At 39.7% G+C, this 12,200-nt stretch overlaps 1 protein-coding gene across 3 annotated transcripts in view; it reads left to right on the top strand.

Moving 5' to 3' along the window:
- Positions 1–3,277: 3,277 nt before the first annotated feature.
- The window catches only part of chd7 (chromodomain helicase DNA binding protein 7), a 273,969-nt gene continuing 265,046 nt past the window's right edge, over positions 3,278–12,200 (top strand). Inside the window, exon 1 of one of the 3 annotated variants that reach the window (XM_041189422.1) lies at positions 3,278–3,388. The gene's annotated coding sequence lies outside the window, so the exon portion shown is untranslated. Of the gene's footprint in view, positions 3,389–3,574; positions 3,792–3,944; positions 4,035–12,200 lie in introns of those variants that run through there. The other 2 variants (XM_041189420.1, XM_041189421.1) reach the window with 2 other exon arrangements.

Here is a 12,200-nt window from a genome sequence, read left to right as displayed (position 1 = left end):
CATTGGGCTTCACTGGAACAAATGCAGCAGGCCAAGGACAGACATGTGGGCAAGAGAGCAGGGTGGAGTGTTAAAATGACAAGCGACAGGGAGGTTTGGGTCATTCTTGTGGACAAACCAAACGTAAACTGGCGACCACTTTGCAGAACACTTGCAGTCTGTCCGCAAGAGTGACCCAAACCTCCCTGTCGCTTGCCATTTTAACACTCCACCCTGCTCTCTTGCCCACATGTCTGTCCTTGGCTTGCTGCATTGTTCCAATGAAGCCCAACGCAAACTGGAGGAACAGAACCTCATCTTCCGACTAGGCACTTTACAGCCTTCCGGACTGAATATTGAATTCAACAACTTTAGATCTTGACCTCCACCCCCCACCCCCTTTCTGTTTCTTCCCCCTTCCTTTTGCTTTTTCCAATAACTTATATAGATTTTTCTTTTCCCACCTATTTCCATTATTTTTAAATCTTTTATACCCCCACCCCCACTAGAGCTATACCTTGAGTGCCCTACCATCCATTCTTAATTAGCACATTCATTTAGATAATATCACCACCTTCAACACCTGTGTTCTTTTGTCTGTGACATCTTTTGATTATCTGCTCCTATCACTGCTTGCTTGTCCCTACAACCACACCACCCCCCTCCACTTCTTTCCCCCCCCCCACCTTATATTTCACCCCTCTCCTTGGATTCAACATGTTCTGCTGAAGGGTCACGAGGACTCGAAACGTCAATTCCTTTCTTCTCCGCCGATGCTGCTAGACCTGCTGAGTTTTTCCAGGTATTTTTATTTTTGTTTTGGATTTCTAGCATCTGCAGTTTTTTGCTTTTATATAAATGCAACTTCTGTTTTCTTTTTATTTATATAGGTAGAAAATAGAATTGATGGTATGATCCTACTTAGACTTTTCTTACAGTTTACCTTGAAGATATTGTGCAGCAACCTCAAAATGTATGAAGAAGTGCTTCTTTTTGTTCGTTTTGCTGCAGAGGAATTTAAAAATGTAACAGCTGGATGGTTTTGATGTGTGATTTTTTTAAAAATGACTATCGTACCACCTCCACAGCATCCCATTTCAAGTGATCAGCTTTTGTGCAGTAGATGCATCATGCCTGTAAATAGCATATCCCATCCAAACAAGCCAGTGGGGTTTTCAATTACAAAACATAATGAATTAGCCTCAATTCCTGTTGCTATTTGTGAACTGACAACTATTGCTGCTCTATTACTAGTGCTAATGGACTATTTTTTCGTTGCTTATATGGTGGATGCTCATGTTAATTCTGCTAAACTTGACATCTATTTGAAGTACTAAATATCCCAAAATGTGCAGAACTTTATCATTCCTCCAGTTTTTGTTCTGAGACAACCATCTCACACTCCTTATCATGAAATAGGAGTATTTCTGATTTTGTCTTCAAATTTTGAATTATCTATCTGACATAACTCAACAAAATAAATGTTGGGTCTGAGAGATTGTGGTTAAGCAATGAACTAGAACACCTTGGAGAATTAAAAATCCCCTTATTTGAACGAGTTTAGGACTACCTCTACACCATTGAAAAGTTGCTGGTATTATGATCTTTCACAATAACTCCAGATAGTGATTGGTTTGTGAGAAGACACGAGTTCGTGCATTTTCCAATATAAGGGGGGGGGGGGGGGGGGGGGGGGGGGGGGGGGGAAGGTCAATTCATATCTCAATGGTTATTTGGTGCTAGCGGTAGCATTGCAGGAACAAGCCTAATTTTAACTCATTTAACTATGAATATACAATGTGTGGTATCATTTGAGAAAGCAGCAACTGGAAAAAAGTTTTCTTTTGTTAATCTGGGACACTACAGGAGGAACGATACACATATAAGACTTGGGAAGGCGGTTGGAGGAAGGGAATAAGGATGGGACGGTATGGGAATTTAAAAGTCCTGTTGCAGTAACGATACTAATTTCAATGCAAGTGTTTTGTGGGTCTCTAAGTACCTAATTATATAAGTGGGATTAAAAATTGTAACTCTTGGAATGTAACCATTCTCATGAAGAGAAGTTAAAGTAGTAACATGCACTATTTATGCAATTCTAAAACTATCACGGACCAGATAAATGTATCAATGGGATTTTTTTTATTCATAATGGGTATATTTTTCATACACATTGCATCACATTGTTCCTAAATATTTAATTTCATAAGAATAAATTCTGATTAAACTCAATTTTAAAATCGCATAAAGTTATTATATACAAGATCCTAACAACGTTTTACACTGATCCATAAAACTGAGAAGTGAAGAACTGGTAGTTAAGAATATTTCGTATTGCGCACGCTTACAAATGGCTGATCCCCCTCCCCTCCTCAGCGTACAATCCACCTGCTCCACAAAAGGTTATTGCACCTTGTGACTTGTTAACTTACGTCAAGGAGCTGAATGTGAAACCGATTCCGTGTCGGTTGTTGCAGGGCTATCCACGGAAGAAGGCAGCATTGGCGGATGGCGAAAACGTGCAGTCCACACTTATTTAAAGGCAAAACTTCCCCTGGGTGCCACTTAGATCATGCACATTTAGTATCTACAGGGATAGGTCCTAACCGTAATTAAAACATACAAGAAGTGAGTAATTGTTGGTTTGACTGAATTCAACAATTTAATGTGCCGCGACTCCTGCCGACACAACACAAAAGCTGGTGCCGTGGTTCAGGCTGCACGCGTGGGAGGTGCGAGTCCATTTTATTGTTCACTTGCGTCATTCAGTACTCAGCAAACAATGATATTTATACAAAAATGGAGCCGTTTCAAATTAAATTATTTATAAGATATATGCAATTTTAAGCTGGCTTTAATTCCAGTGCAATGTTATGGTCTGTAACTTTCCATCTAATTAAGGTTAGGCAGTAGTTTAGGGTTAGCAATAACACGCTCTCTTCGGCACCTCAGTCAGGATCCCCCTCAAACTCTCACCTACGTAAGATAACGGAGCTGGCAGAATCCGGGCCCTTGTGCGTGTAAACAGACGTCAAGGCCGATTGGCTCAGGTCCATCAGAGGCTCGCGTCAACTCCCCCTCCCCCTCCAAACCTTCATATTACTAACCGTTCATCCCATTGGCAAACGTCAGAGGACAACATTTCCTTTTTATTGCCCCTTTCCTGCGTCGGAAAAACCGAAAGATAAAAAAAAGTCTCAAACTTTCGAACCAGAAAAGAAAAGAAGCGAAAGCACTTTCCACGATCGGCGGACAAGCCGCACCGTTAAAATTCAGAATCTTGGCGTTTGAATTTTTTTTAAAATCCCTTTCGGTCCGTTTCCTTGCGTTCGTGGCCGCGTGCTCGGTTGGGGGAGGTGGATGTCCAATCCGGAGGCGGCATAGAAATATGCAAATTAAATTCACTGACGTGAGTTATTGAGCACGGGAACGGGACGGCGGGTGCGCGCACGCAACGTGCGGAGTGGCGGCGGGTGGGGGAGCCGCGAGAACGCGCGGAGAGGGAGGGAAGCCGCGGGAACGCGCAGAGAGGGAGGGAAGCCGCGGGAGCGCGCGGGGGAAGCCTGGGCTCCAACTTCTGGTGAGAGAGAAATAACACAAAGGAGTGAGTGAGTGAGGACAGGCGGCGAGCGAGAAGATTATCACAACTATAAAACACGAGTGAAGCGCCGCTGGGGAAAAAAAATCTATAATAAACTGTTTTAAAAAAATAAAAAACAAAACAGAATTCTAATTAACGAAATTTAGAAACGCACCAGAACGAAAGAAGAGTGAGGAAAAAACAATTTAATAAAAAAAGGAACACCAACAAAGTAAGTACGGAGAGAAGTGTGTGAGAGTCGGCGTTTGGGTCGAGTTAGAGGAAATTTGACTGTAAATAAACATGAAAGGACTGGGAGGAGGAGGTGGGGGCAGGCGGTCAGCGAGATCACTAACTACCACTACTAGAGAGTGCGTTGCCGCTGGCAAAGCAGCCATTAACATTTCATTAATAGAGAGAGCAGCGCTGTCCTCATCACAGCCAGCAGTGAGTTTACTGTCTCTCTCTCTCTGAGGTAATAAATGAGTGTCGGCGCCCTGTCCTGTATTTTGTGTGCTATGATTGTGGGTTTAGTGTAAGTTTCTCCTCTCTCTCTCTCTCTGTCTCTCGCTTGTCTATCTGTGTGTGGTTTGGGTACTTGGTGGTTCCCTGAGGTCATTGGAGTGGACTCGAATGGTTTGAACTAGTTTCTCACACGCACCGCGGCGGCTTGCTGCCGCTCTGAGGGTCAGGGGAGGCAATGGGAAAGGAGAGGGCTCCAAGGGGCAAGAGAGTGATAAATAAAGGGGCTGAGGAGGCATGGGATAAGGAGAGAAGCGGTTTACAAATAATTATTGCTCTTTTTGAAGGGGAAAATATTCAACTTCAAGCTCAAACGGCGTGTTTAATGTTTCCGTTACTGTTTCCTTTGCCAGTCGTATTTGAGTAACAACCACCAAAAGGCAGAGATTAAAAAGGCGCTTCTCTTTGTGGTCGGTTTCAGTCCTGGTTAGTTGTCGCTCAGTCTTGGTCCAGCCGGTGGTTTTAATCTCTCCTTTTTGATATAGGGCAGAACGTGGTCTGAAAGACTTCTGGTCTTTCGCAACAGAATCGAGTGTGTTGTTGATAAGCTGGGCTTTTAGTCACTTTTCACTTCTGTAAAGCAAAAACCAGACATGGAACTGTGCAAATCGACTTTTTTCATTCATTCATTTGCACCGTCTTCAAAATAAGCCGATTGTTTCTTTCAAAAAATCTTAAGGTGTGCGCGTGTGTGTGCATATATTTCAAAACCGAGTTCAAGAGAGGACAGAAAACACGTGCACTTGTGAAAGTGTAAGGAGAAAAAAAATCAAGGTGAAGGGGGCAATGGGGAATGTTAAGGGGAGGGGAAGATCCCACACGGCACTCAAGCACTCGCCCAACATTTCACCAACCACCATCATCAAGGCTTAATCATCCATGTTTGTCGTTGTCTTCGGCGGCAAGGACACACACATTCACACATTGTAAACCTCTTTGTTCGAGGGGTGGGGGGGGGGGGAACATACGCATAGACTTTTAAAATAAAAACTTGCAGGTCAACCATCAGATTTCTGTTACCCACTGTATGGTTAGTGAATTTTCAAACTATTTCCATACGTTTCTCAGTAAACTAACTTTTTTCTCATGAGGAGAACAGCAGCTCTCCCTTTCGTTTGTTTGGTCAGCGTTTTCTCTCTGGACAGGCTGTACACAAAGAATCGCTCTTAACCTAAGATGGCAGCTTAATTTGACTCCGGTCATTGACAGTAATTATAAGAAAGACTGAAGCTATCCCGTCTTTTGCTTACGCCAAGTTTTTCCCCATCTTCTGTTGTCTTAAGGAGTGAATCTTGATCATTTTTGGGGGGGATTAAAATCATTTTTCTGTAGTGGTGTAATGGCCATAAAAATTGATTTTTTTTAAAAAAATGTCTGTTTTGGAAAAGTGACTTTAAGTGCATTGTAAATAAGCAGTTAGCATATTGAATGGGTAAGATTCGAAGAAATCTACCTGCCTTACAACGAGCTACCATGCAAAGCTGTAGAGGTCTCGCTTCCAGCTATGGAGGTGGAATACAGTAGTGTAGTCCACAGGATGGATTTATGAAATCGAGGTGCAAATCGATTCTTAATCCTAATATTGGATAAGATATAGTTAACTAAGTGAAATTTGTTATCTGACGACTAGATAGATGCATGCCTCTGGCTGTAAAGAACGGAGTAGTGCGAGCAGCCATTTAAGTTTTAAATAGGATCGACCCTCAATCTTTTGTTAGTGGTGATATGGTATGTTTATATTTTTTCTTTATATGCAGTTGTATTTTTTCGGGGAAAAAAGCTTTTACAAGTATTTTGAAGAGCAAGCCTGATATTTAGATTTGAAAAGATTACTTTTTGTTCATCACTCCTGTTAGATGACCTAAATTTGTAATATGCCAATAGTATTTAATGATGCATGTATGCATTTGTATTTTTGTAAAAGCTTCAAGATATAAATTACATTAGATAATCTCTGGTTCTCTTTAAGATTGTCAGATCAGTTGTAGATGTAGAAAATAGCTGCTTTGAGTTTGGATGGATCATGATGCTTTGGTGCTTGAGTAGCTTATTTTGTATTCTCAATCATTTCTCGAATGTTAACTTTAATAAGATGCCTTATAGAGCTTTAACACTAGTGTACAGATCAGTACAGGGATGCTTAGTTACAGGCAACTGACACTACTGTTACTAAGCATTTTAATAACCAGCACATGTTCACCTTCCTTCCTATTCTGCTTCCACACATGGGGAGCCAGCTTCTTGTCGAAGCTTTTTGTAAGTGTCCTTCAGCAAAGTGAACTATGTTCTGACTAGGTTGGCAATCTACTTCACACTTCTGATTTCAATCATCTGTTAACATGGCATAATTATATGGCACTGGAGAAGTACCACCAGTAGTGCCTTTGCAAGATCTTCCAAATCCAGTTGTAAAAAAGGCAGTCCAACAGCATCATCTCCCAAGGCAACTTGACCAGCATCGAGGCACTAATCATTCAAAACAGCTCTGCTGGGTGGGATGTGTTGTTCATATGCCCGACACCAGAATCCTGAAGCAGCTGCTCTACTCTGAGCTCAATCGTGGATGGAGATTCCCAGGAGGACAACGGAAACACTTTAGCAATGTCCTCAAAGAATCCCTGAAGAGTTCAAACGTATCTCCCAACTCAGGCTTATGACTGACAAAAATGGAGAAGACAAATTCAGGAAGACACTGAACACATCAAGAGAGTTTGGGAATGTGCAGAGGTGAAGGGGAGGTGTTGGATAGAGCACACAAACCTCCAACCAACCCATCTACCCAACCCTTCGAGCACCACCTGCCCTGCATCTGGCAGTGTCTGTAGATAACACACTGAGCTGATCAACCATTTCAGAACCCATAAAATGGAGTGGAATCAAGTCATCCTTAGTCCTGAGGGACTGCCTGTGTAGAAGATGATGTTAGTGTTTTGGAAACCTTGAATTGTAACAAAAGTGTATTCCTAAGATAAATGTTCAAAATGAGACAAAATAGTACGTTCAGTTGCATGCACATCTTTTAAAGAAAAAAATACCATGGACATAGCCGGGAATTACGTATTTCTTGCCTGTTCCTAATTGTGAGTAAATGGTGGTGAAATGCTTTTTTGAGTACAATGTATCGGCTTGCTAGGCAATTTCAGAGCACAGTTAAGAGTCAACCACAATGCTGTGGATCTGGTGTCACATATAGGCCAGATTGGGTAAGGATAGCAGATTTCCTATCCTGAAGGATATTAGTGTACCAGATGGGATTTTACGATAATCTGGTAGCTTCATGGTCACAATTACTGATGCTAGTTTTTTTAAATTCCAGATTTTTGTTTAATTAACGAATTTCAATTCCCTGGCTGCTGTGGTAAGATTTGAGCACGTCTCCAGATCATTAGTCTAGGCCTCTGGATTACTATTCCAGTAATATAACCCATTTTATGCTACATTTTTACCGATTCAGACAGTGAAGACAGTGATCAGAGATTTATTTTTGTGTGCTTAAGTATCAAATTTTGCATTGCAGAACTGTGTACCAGTTGTTTACTTACTAAGAACTGAAGTGTATATAATGCTGCTATATGAATATATACAAAGTAATTTAATTTAGTGAAAACTGAAGTGACATTTTGATAGTGTTTTTTGCTTTAACTATGTAAGTAAATCATGTGCAGAATTCAAAAGCAGAACTCTTAGAGGGTTCTTATCAGTGAACCTTTAAGGCACTTGACAGAGTAGGTTCTCAATTGTCTTTGTGAACAGGAAGTCCTGAGATTAAATGTAAAAGACTATTAGCTGCTGTGCTGTAAATTCTAAAATGGGTAAAAGTTGGAGGAAAAAAAAGTAAGGAATTCACTGGTGATTTCCAAATCTGAACTATTGATGTTATTAGTTTATTAATCAGGATGAACTAGGTGTCCACCAACTTTAATTTCTTCCATGAACTTTCAGATTGGCAACTTTTGAACTTATAATTAACTAGTTAAATGCATATGCGCGCGCACATACATATACAGGTACACTAATTCTGCACCCTTCCCCAAATCTACTTTGTAATCAAAAAATAGGGAAACTATTCCAATGTATAAGAGGTAAGGCGTTTTTCACAGGGATAAACTTGTTTTCCTTTAAAAAAAACATTTTGAAATGCTTTGCCTTATATAAATATAATTTCAGGAATTATGGCCGCCTTGTGTTTAGATGCGCAAGATTATCTTTTAAAAGAAAGGATAGTATCTATTTGACTTCAGTTATAATCTGTTTGAACAAAGAGGATTCCCAACTGATTTGCTGTTCATTTAATACTTGGAATACATGTAGCAATAGTCTTTCTGTTGCTCCACAACTAAGCAAAGCTGCATTAAAATTAATGACATTTTTGCGGGGACACTGGAATAATTTTGCAAGGCAATAAGACTGACCAGTTGAGCGACAAAAGTATATATTCCAAATTTACAGTGTTACAAAATTGTGAAATATTCACATTTGTCGATGGCTATCAAAGGTTTTCCCAAATTTGATCTTCTGGTTTGCTTCATTGTGTGTATAGCATTTGAAAAAAATAAAAACTGAAATTTCAGAAATTGGAGGCAACGTAACAAGTATGAAAATGGGTTATCTCCTTTTATTGCCAAAAGCTGTTGTGCTTTCCCAGCTCCTACCTTGTTGTTCCTGACTTCTTTGCAGCCTTTGACACAGTTGACCATGCTATTTTCCTCCATTTTCCTGCTCTTGTATTATCTCTGAAGTTCTCCAAGGATCTATCCTTAGTGGGCATGAGGGTCAGCTTTTACACGTAAGCCAATGACATTCAGTTTATCCTTGCTGCTACCAATCTTGACTCCTCAACCATCATTGTGTTGGTTGACTACTTGGTCAACATAAAGATCTAGAAGTGGATGAATTTTCTCCACCTTATTCAGCCTTAGCAAGACTGAAGGCTTCTTGCTCAGCAGCCAGCTAAAACTATCTCCTGCAGCACCTAACTTCTTTGTTTTTGGTTGATTCCTCAGATTAAATCTGACTATGCACAACTTGGTATTTGTTATTAAACAGCACCAAGACCACTACATCATCCCATCTGCTGTTGAATTGCTTTTGACACTTTTATCACCATCCAATTGATTACCCCAATGTTCTTTGTGCTAGAAACCTTAGTTCTGCTCTGCATAAAATTCAACATCTTTAAACTTTGTCTCTTGGATCCCATCCCATGTTTAAGTTTTCATCCCAATTCTTTGCTGTCCAGATTTTACTGGATCTCTATCAGTCTACATGTCAATTTTAATATCCTTGTCATCCTCTACAAATTATCACATAACATTGCCCTTCCTACCTCCATATATTCATTCATCCCTGTGTTTCTGTGTCCAATTCCTTTATGCAATTTTCCAGGTTTGAGTTCCACTCCAGGGCTTGAGTACAGAAATGAAGGTTAACATTCTAGTTTAGTACTGAGGGAGCATGGCACTGTTTGAGGTGTCATCTTTCAGATGAGACGTTAAACTGAGGTCCCATCTGCCTGGTGGATGTAAAAGATCCCATGACACTGTTTGAAAAAGAGCAGGGGAGTTATCCCTGGTCTCCTAGTCAATATTTATCCCTCAGTCAACATCACAAAAACAGATTATCATGGAAGCTTGCTGTGCACAATTGGCTACCACTTTTCATACATTCCAACGGTGACCACACTTTAAAAGTTATTCATTGGCTGTAAAACCAATTTGAGATGTCTGGTGATAATGAAAAGGGCTAAATAAGCAAGCCTTTCTTTCATTTAATTTTTCTCTACTTCTTGCTGCAGAACCTCTGACTGTTTCCGTTCTGCACTTTGCAATACTCTAAATTTACCAGTATTGATTTCTTACCTCTTTGCCTTTGCTTTTGGTCACTATCCTTAATTCTTTTCCTTTTTACTGTGGAACATTTTATTTCATTGAAGGAGCTATATAAGTAAGTTATCTTTGATTCGTTTAAATCTGTTAAGTAAGTGTGTGATGCATGTTTTTAGCAAATTGTCGTTGTACATGAATAATGCATCACACTTGCATGATCATACTATTTAGTGTACGTTGTAAAATATATATGGTACGTAGTTACAGTCTTTGGGTGGGAATTGAGATACTACAAAAAATATCTAGACCAGGAAAATTGTGTACTTCCTGTGAGACTTTATTTTTGTCCTCTCTGAAAAGGTGTCAATTCCTTAGTGATATAGCTTCATGGGTAATAGTTGTCTTCTAATACTTGGCTTGTGTGAACTTTGACAGTGCCACGTTATTTGACTGTGGGGGAAGGGAAAGAGACAGAGATGGCAATACAGCCAAGATCAAACCTGTTCCTACTTGGTGTCAAAAAATATGCTTCCAGCAAGAGTTTCTGGATAACAATCCTGAGTTTAAAAAAATTGCCTTTTGTTTTTCCTTCCTTGGCTCTAACCTGGTTAAAATCTATTAGCTAAACTTGCGCTGAGCATCTGAATCTAGTTAGTGTTTTAGATGTTCAGCCTTTTATTGAATAAGCTGGTGATGTGATACCTAGTTATGAAAAATATGACCTTTATGTACCACAAGCCAGAGCTCTTGGAAAAACCTCCCACCTGCCCCAACCTCCACATTCCCCATTTCATTTGGAAGATTAAACTCTTTTTCTAGAGCAAGGCAATTCTTTTGATGAAGTTTCATACTTTTTTGCATGAGTGTGCATACTGGATTTACTACCCTGAAGGTGGCAGTATAAATGGTTACATTGTGCAGATTTTCACAATGCATGTTTGCATTTTCTGTAATAAAAAGTTCTACAGTCCACGCAACATTCTTGTCCAGCTCTTTCTCCTTTGTCTTCCATCTTTAAAAAGGGCTTAATAAATTCTTTTTTCACTCTATTTCCTTTTACTTCTCCATTCCTGTCCTAAATTTTGTTGGAGTTATGCTGAGGTATGATGCTGGCTCCTTCATGCCTTGGTCAAATGACTTTTTTGTATCAAGCCTGGACAGTATGGGCAACCAGCTCAGCACAGAGACATCAAAGCTAAGCCTGATCCTGTTTGTGCTTTTCCACCTTCAGTCGGGGTACCTAGGTGTAATGATTTGAGGCAGAAAGATAGGCCATTTTTTTTGTGCTGCCATGATGGACTTTGAATTGAACTTGGTGAGGATGATTTAGTGCTATAGCATGTATACGCTTGGAACCATCTGGGAAGTTGGAATGCTGAATTTAAATTATAAAATTGAGGTGATATTTTATGGATAACTGCGCAATTATAACAATGAAGTAAGTTACTAAAAAATTTTGACACTTACGCATCCCTGGTTATGATGCATTAAATATTTCAGCTGAATTCTGTATGTAAGAAAAGCAATAGAAACAGCTTTATGATGCTATAACATTGGAAGTTTTTTTCCATTGGTCTTTCTCTCAGGTGTTTCAGGTATACTTCATTTGTTTAGTCTAGTGTTCTATTTGAAATATGAACGATTGTACTAGCTGACTTAAAAATGAAAATTTAGCTCCAGGATGTGCTTAAATAGTATCAATAATCATGGAGGCTAGGACTCTGAATAATTTAACTCCCACTCAAGCAATGCCTCAACTTGTTTTCAAATCCCTCCATGGCCTCACGCCTCCCTATCTCTGTAATCTGCTCCAGCCCCATAAACGTCCAAGATATGTGTGCTAATCTAATTCTGACCCCTTGAGCATCCTGAATTAAATTACTGCACCATTGGTGTCTGTCCCTTCAGCTGCCTCCGCCCCAAGCTCTGGAATTGCCTCACTAAACCCTTCTTTCCTCCTTTTAAGGTGCTCCTTAAAACCTACCTGTTTGACCAAACTTTTAACCCCCTGCCCTAATATAGCTCTATGTAGCTGAGTGCCAAATTTTGCTATATAATGCTCCTGTGAAATACCTTGGGGTGTTTTATTACATTAAAGGCATTATGTAAATACAAGTTGTTAAACTTTTTCCCATACATTCTAATGAGAAATGACAAACTTTGATAAACGTACTTATAATCTCTAGCAATCTATAGAAAACATCAACTTTAATTTGTTACCTTTCTGTCTATATAAAAACATGAATTAATATTTGACTTAAATGTTGGAATCTATTTCCTCTAATTATCATTAT

This window comes from Carcharodon carcharias, chromosome 6 (assembly GCF_017639515.1).
Source record: "Carcharodon carcharias isolate sCarCar2 chromosome 6, sCarCar2.pri, whole genome shotgun sequence".
In the NCBI taxonomy this organism is placed as follows: Eukaryota; Metazoa; Chordata; class Chondrichthyes; order Lamniformes; family Lamnidae; genus Carcharodon; species Carcharodon carcharias.
Note: the sequence above shows the minus strand (reverse complement) of the source record. Positions and strands in the feature narration are given on the sequence as shown.